Here is a 13728-nt window from a genome sequence, read left to right as displayed (position 1 = left end):
TTCAGCATGAGATGGTTATATTTTTCTCTTCAGATGTTCACCTTATTCTGTCAAAGTTGTGGTGACAGACACCCATCTTTGGTGGAGTGGTACTGACCTTTGAAGTTCCCAGAATGATAAGGAGATCAGATGAAGCAGCATAATTCATGGAAGTACTTGGTTAAAAATAAAAACTCAGAGATGGGAGGGATTATCCTTGCTAAGAGGACAGTCCACTGGTCAACTATGAAACACTCAGGAAATCTTCATGACCCAAGAGAGTTGGGGGCTGCAGTAGAAGACAGCTATTTAAAGAGCAACTCTTCATTTTATATTCAAGTTATTCCCCTTCCCTAAAAGAACACCTGCATGTTCAACTTCCCTTATGTTAAATTGGTAAATAATTCCCTAAGTATAAGAAAAGATGATAATGAAGTATCAAAGTGGTATAAAAACTCAATATTTCTTCCTATCGTGGAACTCAGCCTTTTGACTTCCTTGTGGAAACTATAATTATGAAGTTATCTACTAATAATAGCTACTAATAGTTCATTGCTTGCTTCAGATAAGAGTTTTTCTAATCTTCATAAACATATTTTCTCCTTGTGAAATTTCAAATGATGAGAGTGTAGTAACTTGCCAAGGGTCACAGAGTTGTTACTACAGGTACATAGTTGAGCCAAGTAGGTCCTGTACCTAATCACATAACCACACAGTCTCCTGTGAGAACACTGAGGCCCAGGGTTTTTCAATTGCTCAAGATCACTTGGCTGGTTGGGTTCAAACCCAAGCCTGAATTCAGAGTCTACACACCTTCTAAAATCTCTGTGCTGGTAGTTCAAAATGAGTAGCCCCAGTAAAATTACAAAATAAAGAATAGGGAACAGCTTACCACTTTATTTTTCTAATGAAGCCTATTCCTTAGAGAATCAGATCAACATTACAAAAGGTTGTATTACTGGGCTTGGAGAATCATAATATCTTGGAAGCATTTTTATCACTTGACAAATACACCTTGCTCTGAAATCACTACTCTCTTGAAGGACTTTAAGTGGAAAAGCTATTTTGATGCTTCCAGGATTATTGTTCCCAAAGGGCTTTTTCTTCCACCTTCCAGTTTAGTCATTTAAGATTTTGAAACAAAGTGAAAAAAAAAAAAACCTTGGAATTAAATATATCTAACTAAAACCCAGTACACACATTTCTCAATTACTTTAAAATAGATACGGTAATTAGCTTTGGTTAGTAAGAATTCCAGTTTAAATTTGTATTACTTAAGTTGTTGAATAGAGATACTCAGAATCACAATCACTTTCTATGGATGCTTCTATGTATCATTCTAGGGATGTGTCATGGTTAGATATGAGGTGTCCCCTCCAAAACTCATATATGAGATGATGCAAGAATTTCATAGGTGAACTGATTGAGTTAGGAAAGCCTTAACCTAATCAGTGCATTAATGCTCTTGAATGGATTAACTGGGTGGCAACTGTAGGCAGGACGGGTGTGGCTGGAGGAGGTAGGTCATGGCAGAGGCATGCATTTGAAGTATATATTTTGTTTCTGGTGAGCAGAGTTCCCTCTCTGTTTCCTCCTTGCCATTTCCTGAGTCACCTTCCTCCACCACAGCTTTCCACCATGATGTCCTGCCTTACCTCAGGCAAGATCTCTGAAACCATGAGCCCCCAAATAAACTTTTCCTCCTCTGTATTGTTCCTGTCCAGTGTTTTGATCACAGCAGTGAAAAATCTAACCAAAACAGTGTGATCCCTTTATTTTTGGCAGAGAGCAACTTGATGGGCTAAAAAATAGATAATCCAGCTATTTCATAGTAAAATGTTAGGAATGTGACTTAAAGCAAATTATAAAAGTTCCTACAAATAAATATTAAATTATAAAATGCAATATAGTAGTGTATTGCAAAAAGAAGTATTATTTTAAAAGATCTCAACCATTTTATGCCTGTTGTCTAACAAATCTGCTTCTTTTACTGCAATTGAACTTACACTAGCATAGCTGACTGGCTCTGCCTACATTCTTCTCTTGCTCTCTTAAGATCTCAAGAGATGTTCATGCTCAGGCAGGCTCCCAGACCTGCCTTGAGGCTGGAAGTTTCAAGAGGTTGAGTGCAAAGCCCTCCAGGTTACATTTTCCAAAACCTTTCAATTAGGTAAAAAGTTTTACTTAAGGCTTGTGGCTGAGGATTGGCTTTCTATATTAAATAGGGACTAAGCTTGTTCTCCCATTCAGAATGAATTTAGAGATGATGAAATGCTCAGCCTCCACTCCTTTCCCATGACTGTGTTCAAATGGATTTGGTTTGCACTTAGAACATAGTAGAGCGCCTCTTCCTTTTCCGTGCCTCGTTCAGGTCTTTGATGTCTGATGTCTGCAAAGTTCTGCTCTACTAGAGCTGTCAGGCAGTTTGCCACCCTCCTTCTCCACCCATCCTGCACCCCCTACACACACACACACACACACACACACACACACACACACACAGAGTTATTTTTTGAGGGCTACCTTTTGTTTTAAACATCTTCCAGTCATCCAAGCATGGTAAAGCAATTTTAGATCATTATATAATTTTCCATAAAGTTCTATCGGCTTTTGTAAAATCTGTTACATACCTGGCACTATACTTGGCATTAAAGACAATACAGGAGATAGGCTATATGGTCCCTGATGGTTGCAAGGATTCTCTTATTTGCTAAGAAGAAGGGGTGGAGTGGGGAAGTAAGTAGAGAAGAAGGAGGAGAAATTATACATATCCAATTGGGACATATCATAACTGGAAACACTCAAATAGAAAAATGTAAATAGGGAAAGGTAAATTGTGCTATATATAAAAATGAGACGATATACATGATTTTTGACCATTTTAGCTGTATATTTCTTTAATGTGCATAAATAAAAAGGCTCAGTTCTTTTGAATGCCTTCTTTCTTACTCATTCTGATCTTTAGTGTGTAATCCATAAAAGGCCATTGCTCCCTTAATAAATCTTCTTTAATTCAAAGCATAACTCTCCAAGTTCAAAAACTGAGCAGATTAGCTATTGCTGCTCCTCACCGAAATTGTCGGTGTATAAACATCTCCCTGGAGTCACAACTATAGTCAGTGTAAAAATAAATCAAAAGTCAACTATAAGTTCCAATGATTTATCAATGAGTTTTTTAATGGTGTGTGTCTGAATTATAGCATTTTTACAAGCCCACCACCAATTTCTATTTTCATTAGTTCATAGCATTTTTAGAGTTTATGTATAGGAATATACATACATACACATATGCGTATTTGCATCTATAAATTTTGTATTTCATGACAAATTCTTTGCCACTAGATCAGCTATACTATTTTTGGAAACATTACTCTCTTTACTTGGAAATCATAACCTCTTAGTCAATCTAAATATGACTTCATAACTTTTACAGCTTTCACCCCATACTTTTGCAAAAACTTACTGTGATTGCAAAGTAGTTCTTTATGGTTAACAAAAAAGAGAGAGAGAGAGAGAAGCTTCTCATGATGTACCCTAAAACTGCTTTGGGTTTCTGTTTGGGATCCCAGTGTGTCTAATATGTCTAATGTGTGAGCAGAAAATCTCTAAGGTTACATAGGGAGTATTGTTGTTGTTGTTTCTTTAAGCAAATCTTTGACTCTACTGCTTTTCCAGTTGCTAATTAAATTAAAGTTGAATCACCCAGAACAATCCTTTCAAGGTTCTCTGGAACCTGGAAAGAAAATTAACTTTAATTTAAAATGCTGAACATCATTAATTTCATTCATTAGGCATAAGTAATTCACTTACGAATTCATCATTCCCCTTTGAGGGGTGGTCTAAAAGTTTTGTTTCCGAATTTTTTTAAGCACTCAAGTTTTTTTCATGAAAAGAAATTTAATTTTATTGTAATTCTAATGGAAGAAAATTTTGAAACAGGGCTTCTTTAAGTTTTACATGCATAGGAATCACCTGGGGATCTTGTTGAACTGCACACACTGATTGAGAGAGGCTGGAATGAGGCCTGAGATTCTGCATTCCTAATAAGTACCAGGTGATATGCTGCTGTTGTTGGTCTGTAGACAACGCTTTGCACAGCAGGATTTTAATGTATCATAATCCTGTATTGCAAGCCTTCACCAATAGCATTATTTTTCTGTGAACCCCAGTGGTTTCCAGAGGTGTTTGACTAAATTATCCTTCTAATGCCAAGTTCATGCCAAGTTCAGCATTTCTTTTTCTTTTCTTTCTTTCTTTCTTTTTCTTTTTCTTTTCTTTTTTTTTTTTTTTTTTTTTGCATTGCTGAGATTAGAGATTGCCAAACTGGATGAATGTCTCAGTAAACTTCCTTATGAACTGATCGGGTTCTAACTTTCCTCTAGGTATGTGTTACATAGACCTTGAAAATGTTCTGTGTAGAAAACTAAAGCATGCTGTAGACACATATTTTATGCATCTAAGCATATCTCAGGTAACTTTGTCCTGGGATTTCATTCCAAAATGACCATCTATACTGCTTCTCTGACCCACAAGCATCACAGAAATAAAAGAAGCTCTACAAATTCTTCTATACCACAGATGGTGAGAAAAGGCCAGTGCATTCTCTTTCAACCGCCCTAGTCCCTTAGTCCCTAGAAAACCCCTTGCCCTTGGCATATACCCCTTGAGCTGGGATGCAAATTTTTCATCTCAAGGGAATTGTTAAGTGTTTACTTAATGAGAGTGAGTATAAGGGGCAGGAAGTGGATGCTGCTGACACTATTAACCAACACTTACATGTCCTTTTTTTAAAAATTTTTTAGTTGTAGTTGGACATGATACCATTATTTTCTTTATATGTGGTGCTGAGGATCGAACCCAGGGCCCTAGGCAAGCGCTCTACCTCTGAGCCACAACCCCAGCCCTACATGTGCTTTTAATTGAGGCAGAAAGTAGATTAAAATGGTTAGATTCATAGTGATTAAGCCATGACGTATGTATACAGACATCAAATAGCAGGCTGAATCCATCATGTGATGTCATATATATATTAGATCTCCACAAAAATGGTAGGGAAATGGTGTCAAGATGCACGCACTGATCAATGAATGACAAAGTAACTATAGGGGCCAGATATGTAGAACAAGTGTAACACGCTCTCCACTAGCAGAACACACTACTTGTGTGCCAAACTGTGCTGCCAGTTCTTAGTTACCTACTGATGAATATCAAAAGAGTAGATTTCACTCAAGATAGACCTAGGGGACCATCCCAAGTTCAGAAGTGCCTCAGATGTGTTTGTACATGTTGAGAGAGTGAATTTTTAAGTCCAGAATGCAAATAGAAAGGAGTGCTTTTAAATGACTTTCAAGAGTCTGGCACTGTCAGAGACCAATCCCATTAAATATCCCATTGCTGGAAGAAGCTAAAAGTGTATCAGTGTGGCTCATTATTCACAAGTCTCTTTTGGACTAAGCTTGTACATATCCATTCAGAGACAATTATGATCAGCCTCTGTGATGTGTAAAGACCCAGACTCCAGAGATCTGGAAGAAAATGCAGTGGGGCTAAGACTTTATCTATAGGATACTATACCAGAAACTCCAAATCTTAGAGTTGGAAGCAACACTGAAGGTCATTAGTGCAAACTGACACTCAAAACCAGAGTCCTCTGTGCCTCATTCCTTGGCAGACGGTCACCCAACCTCTCTGCTTGAACATTTCCAAGGATGGCAATCAGAAATTTTTGAGACATCCATAACCTAAAGACAACTCAAATGTTGTAACATCCTCCTTATTACAGAGCCCCAATATACCTTTCCTTAATTGCTACTCATTGATTCTATTTCTGTTATCTTGAGCCTAAAGCATAAGTCTTTGCCTTCTTCAAGCTTGATGAAAAAAAAAATCTCTCAGCTGCCTCAAAGTTCTCAGCTTCATATCAGTAGCTCCAGTTCTTCCAGCTTTCCTTCCCTTGACCAATGTTTAATGAATTGCTGATTAACCAAGATCCTTCTAAAAGTGATTCCCAGGTCTGGATATATTGCTAACATGTATGCTAACCGGAGCAACTACAGCACAATTATTGTTTATATAAGCTGGGGTATTTTTTATTCATGTAGCATAAAATTGCCAATTTTTTTCACCAGAAAATAGCACTTCTGACTTCTACATTTATAGAAAACTGAAAATCCATAGCATTTTCTCCTAACACTGTTCTTCCATGTTGCAAATTGGTGATAGATTTCTCTTTCTAACCTAAATCTAGAATCTGGTATATCCCTTCAAAGAGGTCAGCTGATTGTCTTTGATGTGTTCATCAGGATTTTCTTTCTTTTTTCTTTTTTTCCTTTTTTGGATATCCTTCTCAGTTGAGTACTAACTGCAAATGACATGAGATGTATCTTCCATGTTTCTAACCAAATCGTTGATGAGAATGCTGACCAAACCAAGTATGGGGTCTTTCACGTTTCACTTTATATTGACATTGATTTAATAGTTTTGTGAACTTAGAGATCCCATCACATAGTAAATGTTCAGTAAGTGTTTGTTCACTTAAGTGTACATTATTTCACCTGTGTATATATCAAGTAGAATCTCATGTAGCTTATATCATTCGATTTTGCCCATAGAAAAATAATGAAATGCTATCAAAGCTTTGCTAAAATCAAGCATAGTCATAAAGTAGAAAGGAGCACTAGATTGAACCAATAGATCAAGATTCTTTCTGTTGTTGTGTTGTTTTTAGATATACATGACAGTAGAATATATTTTGACATATTATACCATTCTTGCAGTTGTACGTGATGTGGAGTTTCACTGGTGGTTTGTTCATGTATGAACATAGGAAAGTTATATCCGATTCCTTCTACTGTCTTTCCTATTCCCATCCCCCTCCCTTCCATTCATTCCCCTTAGTCTAATCCAATGAACTTCTATTCTTCCATTCCCCACATTTATTATGGGTTAGCATCCACATATCAGAAAGAACCTTTGGCCTTTGTTTTTTTTGGGGGGATTGGCTTATTTCACTTAGCATGATAGTCTCTAATTCAGTCCATTCACCAGCAAATGCTATAATTTTATTCTTCTTTATGGTTGAGTAATGTTCCATTGTGCATATGTATCACATTTTCTTCATCCATTTATCTGTTGAGGGGTACCTATACCCAGATTCTAATACTTGCTGAGAACCTTAAATAATCTCTTTCAAAGTCTTTGTTTCCATTTTATTTTTAAACACCAATTATTACTATCTGCTCTGACATTCATACATTGTGCAGAGTAAATGTGATAATGTATACGAATTTGATCTCTGACCACACAAATATTAGGGCTTGTTATTGTGTTTTATCTATTGATTTGCTATCCAATATCATTTGTTCTAAATAAAGCCATGCCTGATGCTAATCATGTTTACTTTATTTTTCTATATGCTCACAGAAGACCCTCAAACATAATAATTCTGTATCTGGAAATAGCTGCTATTTTATTCTCAAGTCCAATTCTAATTCTAAAGCAGATCTTCTCATGAGCCCACTGAGTTCATTCTGTTATTTCAAAGCAGATGAAGAAGCTGACAACGGATCTGGGTGAAATTGCTGCAACAGCACAGGCAAGAGTGCCTAATTTCATGTCTCTAATAGAGCTCAAAATTCACAGTATTTTCAGTATCGAGCTCTTCTATGAGTTACATAGTACCTTTAGTTGTGGGTTTTGGTGTCTGCAGATAGTAGCAAGTGTCCTTAACTACTTTGTTTTTGATTTTGGCTTAGCTTTTGAAACCCGATGCTGGAAAATTTAGAAAACAGGAGGTTTCTCTTTGTATGTACTCAAAATACCACACATTACCTAGTAGATAACAGGATTCAGGAGAGAATATTTTCATCATTCTCATCTAATGTGGGCACTATTTTAAATTTCTGAAATGATTTTGGCTATGTTTTTTAAACAAACAGAATTTCACATTTATTTTGTTTTTAACAGAAGGGTAAAGCAGCAGCAGTCATGCAAAATGAGGCTAGATAAGGAGGCTTTGCAGTTCTTTGCCACGCTGATTAGAACTAAAATAACATAAAGCAATCATGAAATTCATATGGAAAAATAAAAGACCCAGAATAGCAAAAGCAACTCTAAGCAGGAAGTGTGAATCAGGCGGTATAGCGATACCAGATTTCAAACTATACTACAGAACAATAGTAACAAAAACAGCATGGTACTGGTACCAAAACAGGCAGGTGGACCAATGGTACAGAATAGAGGACACAGAAACTAATCCACAAAGTTACAACTATCTTATATTTGATAAAGGGGCTAAAAGCATGCAATGGAGGAAGGATAGCATCTTCAACAAATGGTGCTGGGAAAACTGGAAATCCATATGCAACAAAATGAAACTGAATCCTCTTCTCTCGCCATGCACAAAAGTTAACTCAAAATGGATCAAGGAGCTTGATATCAAATCAGAGACTCTGCCTCTGATAGAAGAAAAAGTTGGCTCCAATCTACATATTGTGGGGTCGGGCTCCAAATTCCTTAATAGGATACCCATAGCACAAGAGTTAATAACAAGAATCAACAAATGGGACTTACTTCAACTAAAAAGTTTTTTCTCAGCAAGAGAAACAATAAGAGAGGTAAATAGGGAGCCTACATCATGGGAACAAATTTTTACTCCTCACACTTCAGATAGAGCCCTAATATCCAGAGTATACAAAGAACTCAAAAAATTAGACAATAAGATAACAAATAACCCAATCAACAAATGGGCCAAGGACCTAAACAGACACTTCTCAGAGGAGGACATACAATCAATCAACAAGTACATGAAAAAATGCTCACCATCTCTAGCAGTCAGAGAAATGCAAATCAAAACCACCCTAAGATACCATCTCACTCCAGTAAGATTGGCAGCCATTATGAAGTCAAACAACAACAAGTGCTGGCGAGGATGTGGAGAAAAGGGTACTCTTGTACATTGCTGGTGGGACTGCAAATTGGTGCCGCCAATTTGGAAAGCAGTATGAAGATTCCTGGGAAAGCTGGGAATGGAACCACCATTTGACCCAGCTATTGCCCTTCTCGGACTATTCCCTGAAGAACTTAAAAGAGCGTACTACAGGGATACTGCCACATCAATGTTCATAGCAGCACAATTCACAATAGCTAGACTGTGGAACCAACCCAGATGCCCTTCAATAGATGAATGGATAAAAAAAAAGTGGCATTTATACACAATGGAGTATTACTCTGCACTAAAAAAATGACAAAATCATGGAATTTGCAGGGAAAAGGATGGCATTAGAGCAGATTATGCCAAATGAAGCTAGCCAATCCCTAAAAAACAAATGCCAAATGTCTTCTTTGATATAATGATTGCAACTAAGAACAGAGCAGGGAGGAAGAGCAGGAGGAAAAGATTAACATTAAACAGAGACATAAGGTGGGAGGGAAAGGGAGAGAAAGGGGAAATTGCATGGAAATGGAAGGAGACCCTCATTGTTATACAAAATTACATATAAGAGGTTGTGAGGGGAATGGGAAAAAAAACAAGGAGAGAAATGAATTACAGTAGATGGGGTAGAGAGAGAAGATGGGAGGGGAGGGGGGATAGTAGAGGATAGGAAAGGTAGCAGAATACAATAGTTACTAATATGGCATTATGTAAAAATGTGGATGTGTAACCTATGTGATTCTGCAATCTGTTTTGGGGGTAAAAATGGGAGTTCATAACCCACTTGAATCTAATGTATGAAATATGATATGTCAAGAGCTTTGTAATGTTTTGAACAACCAATTAAAAAAAAGGAAAAAAAAAGAAACTTGGCTGGTAGAACTTCACCACTCAAAGGTTATGTACAATTGGGTAATGACCATAAATTTATTCTTCATGCAGATTCTATAGAAGGCCCATAATAACCAAAATGGTATTGATGTTTGTTTTTCTTTCCCCTAAAAGGACAAATCCCTTTTTGAAATGATACTTAACAGAATTATTCCATATTCTCTGTACCTTGGACTAGGGAATTTTATTTATGAACTATGATATAAATTATTGGACTTTCTCAAGGACTGCAAAGGATCGATTGCATTTAATACTGCCATTCTTTAAAAAAAAAAAAAAAATCTTAAACTTCTCTGATGAGCTTAAATTGGGGAAGCCAAATCGCTTTTAAAAGACCTGATCTGGATATATTTAAAAGTGGTGATACACCTCAGAACCAACTGGGCAACTATTCAGAAAGGTCAAATTAAAGGCACAATTTGAAAAGGAAGCCACGATTTTATAACCAGTTTTATATTAATCCCAGAGATCTGAGCAGAAAACTCAGTTTATTCACACAAAACTAATTAAGCCTGAATACTGGCTAGAATCTAAACTACACACTTAACAGTAGACTAGGAGAACTTTCAAATAGTTCCACACATTTCAACAAAATGACTCATAAAACTCTAACAGACCTAGACCGTAACGTGCATATGTCCTGACATACAGAACATGGAATTTCCACTGGATTCAACATAGACTATGTCTACATAGTGCTTTTGCTGTTTAGGGGAATGTTAATTGCAATTCTCATATCTTTCCACCAATCCAAGGAGCTGTTAGGACCTATAAATTTTAGTGTTTCACACAGGTGGGTTATGATAACAAGTTGTCTGGCAGGGAAACGCTGAACCTTTGTGCAGCTTTTCCAATGGAGGAAAGGTAGTTGATGGATCACACCTCTAGCAGGGCAAAAAGGGGTAATCAGGGAAGGGGCCAAGTTTACATTTAACCTTGCTCTTAGTTCCTCAAGATTCTGAGAGGCTCTTTAAAGTTTTCAAAATCCTCTCTTTTGAGATAATTCAGTATCATAAAAGCTTTTGACAAAGGCTTTGAAATCCTACTGTCATGGAAAGACACTTCCAGAAGCCCCCATGCACATCTTTTCTGTCTACATCTCAAGAACAGAAAATAAAATTCAGTTTTGGCAAACTTGTATGGAGACCTACTTTGTGCCAAGAGCTGTTCTAGATCCCCCACAGTAAAAAACATAATAGATTCCTGGTCTTCGTACAGACAACATTCTCCTAGAACAGGAGGATGGGGCAGATAAAAACAGAAAATTGGAAAAAGAAGAGAAAAAGAATAGAAAATGTTCATTAGCCACAAAGATTTTAGAGACCATGAAGCAGATATAATGGAGTGTCCAGGCAGTTACTGTAGATTTGGGAATTCTGAGAGGTGTCCTGTCTTCAATCCACACTCCACCCTGAAGACAGTGATATTTGAGAACTACAGTTGATTGGTGACATTTCCACTTTGGTTGAAATGCTGAAATGGATTTTACAGTCCTTATCATGACCCACTTGGCCCATTCTACCTATCTTTCCCATCTCATCTCATACCCTCCCCCAGCCTGCTGGCATTACTCCATTCAATATTGAATCCTATGTATCTCAAGTTCATGACCAAAGTTGAAATTTTTCTTATATATAATTATTTGGTATATGAGTTCATTACTAGCCTAGGAATCCATGAGACAGGGATTATACCTGGGGTTTCAGGTGGAAGTCTGATCTTCTGGGTTAACTAAGAGAATTGAAGTCCCAGTAAAGGTTCTGACAGAGTATCCTGGGCTCAATGTGACTTGAAATTGACCTTTGAAGAGGTCTGTGAGGCCAGAACAGAAAGCAAAGGAGAACAGAGTTAGATAACATCTTACCTTTTATTTTAAAGAACAAGTAAACATGCTGAAACAGATAACCCTGCATAAAGCCAGAAGGACAGGTCAAATAAATGGCAAGAATAGGGTCTAGCAGTAATAGAACTGAGGGCATCTTGGAGGATTGGTTTGAAGATTATAGGCATGAAGTAGATTAGTGGGAAATAAAGGCAGAAATTCAGACTGAAGATAATCTCATAGGACCTTCAGTGTTAAGAAAGGGGATCTGGGGCCAGACTAGGGAAATGGTGTCTAGCTTCTCACTTCTTCATGCCCCTTAATACCTCTCTGTAGCTAGTGTCAGAGAAAGACATGGCCTTGGATGGCTTCCCACCCTACCTCCTCAAGCCTTCCTTTCATGATCTGCTCTTTCCCCTGTACCGTCATCCCCTTTATTGCCCTTGACTGTTTGGCCTCACTTGGTTCTTTTCTGTTCAAGGGGCCCTTGCACTACCTTGTCTCTCTCCAGAGCATCAGACAGGCTTCTTAACTGTAGTTTACATGGACTCTCCACTTCCCCTTACTCATTGTAATGAAGTCTCACTGTCTTCTACCCCATGGATCCACTAAACAGCTCCTGCCAAGGTCACCCATGAACACCCTTTCGTTAGTCAGCAGTTGCTTTTCATGCCCTGTGTCACTTTACCACTCTGGGCTACTTGGTACTGTGGACTCCTCCCTCAACTTGGAACATCCCTCTTTTGTTTCCAGAGCCACATCTTTTTTTTTTTTTCCTCAGTCATCCTCATGGAATCCTTTTCCTCTGTGTTATCCTGTACAGTGCTCCTTGAAGTAGACTCTGAGATGAAAGGTTGCTTGCTGAAAGTTTGTTGGGGAACATCCTTGGGAGACAGACCCACAAGGAAGTAAGGGAAGAGGAGCCACAGAGAGGTTGTAAGGAGCCTGAAGGGAAGCTCTGGAGCTACAATAACCCTTCAAATTTGTCCCAAATTGAAGCCAGAGGTTTGGGCCATTGTGCATAGGCATCTGCCAGTCATTGACTGTCTGGGAGGGTTGCTATCTTGAACAAGGCAGTTTCCTGTGACTGAGAGTGCTTCCCATGGAGGGGCCATGATTCTACACTTTGCACATCAAATCTGAATTCACTACTTCTACTCTAGTCCTCTTGCAAGTCTACTCCCAGCTTTTTTAATGGCAGCAGCAGCAGCTACACAGGCAAGATGCTGAAGCCAGACACCAACTTGTTCTTCTTCTCCTTGTATCCCATATTCAGATAGTCACCATGTCGTATCAATTTTATAGCATTTTTATCCCATGCATCTAACCCCTTCTCTCCATTTCTAGTGGCTCAAGACTCATTTTTCCATGCACTTTCTCCCAAAGTTCTTCTAGTCATGACAGACCATTTTGTACAATGCTTAAAATCCTTAACTGCCTTCTCTCGGCCACAGGGTCAAGTGTGAACTCCTTGGGAAGTCATGGAAGTCCTTTCCTGGTCTGCCTCCTTGTCCGGTCCCTCCCACTCTGAATTCTCTTTGAATCATTGCTCCTAACTAGCTGACTTTCTAGTGATTGACTTACAGAAACAACTTCTGATAGTATAGGAAGGCAACCCACACCACTAGATTACATTATATTTGGAAGCAACTTCATCTCAGTGAGAAACGGAGCCCTTGACCCTGAGCAGTGATAAACAAGGCATTTCATTAAACAGCAATATTAATCCCAGAAGATCATATGACCTTTTGAGCTGCCCAGCCTTGGCAAAAAGACAGCACAGCCCTTGCCTGCTAGCTGGGCTAATCTGAGACTGAATGTTGCCACTAAATCCTTACTGAGCAGGACTTACGCACCCAGCTGTTAACACCAATACATTCTCAGTGCCAAGACCAGGCGAATGCCATTCCCCAGACACTTATCCATCCCAGCCTGCTAATCCCCCTGCCTGCTGGGATGGCCAGAAGAGGAACAAGGTCACCCCCAAGTCAGTCAGGAGCAGGGGGACTCTTGCCACTGTGTGCTTGATGATGGTATGCTGTGTTTTATTTATTTTCCACTTCAGGCAAGATAACATGGAATGGAATATAAATTCCCTTCATTG

Source organism: Callospermophilus lateralis, chromosome 2 (assembly GCF_048772815.1).
Source record: "Callospermophilus lateralis isolate mCalLat2 chromosome 2, mCalLat2.hap1, whole genome shotgun sequence".
NCBI lineage: Eukaryota > Metazoa > Chordata > Mammalia > Rodentia > Sciuridae > Callospermophilus > Callospermophilus lateralis.
Note: the sequence above shows the minus strand (reverse complement) of the source record.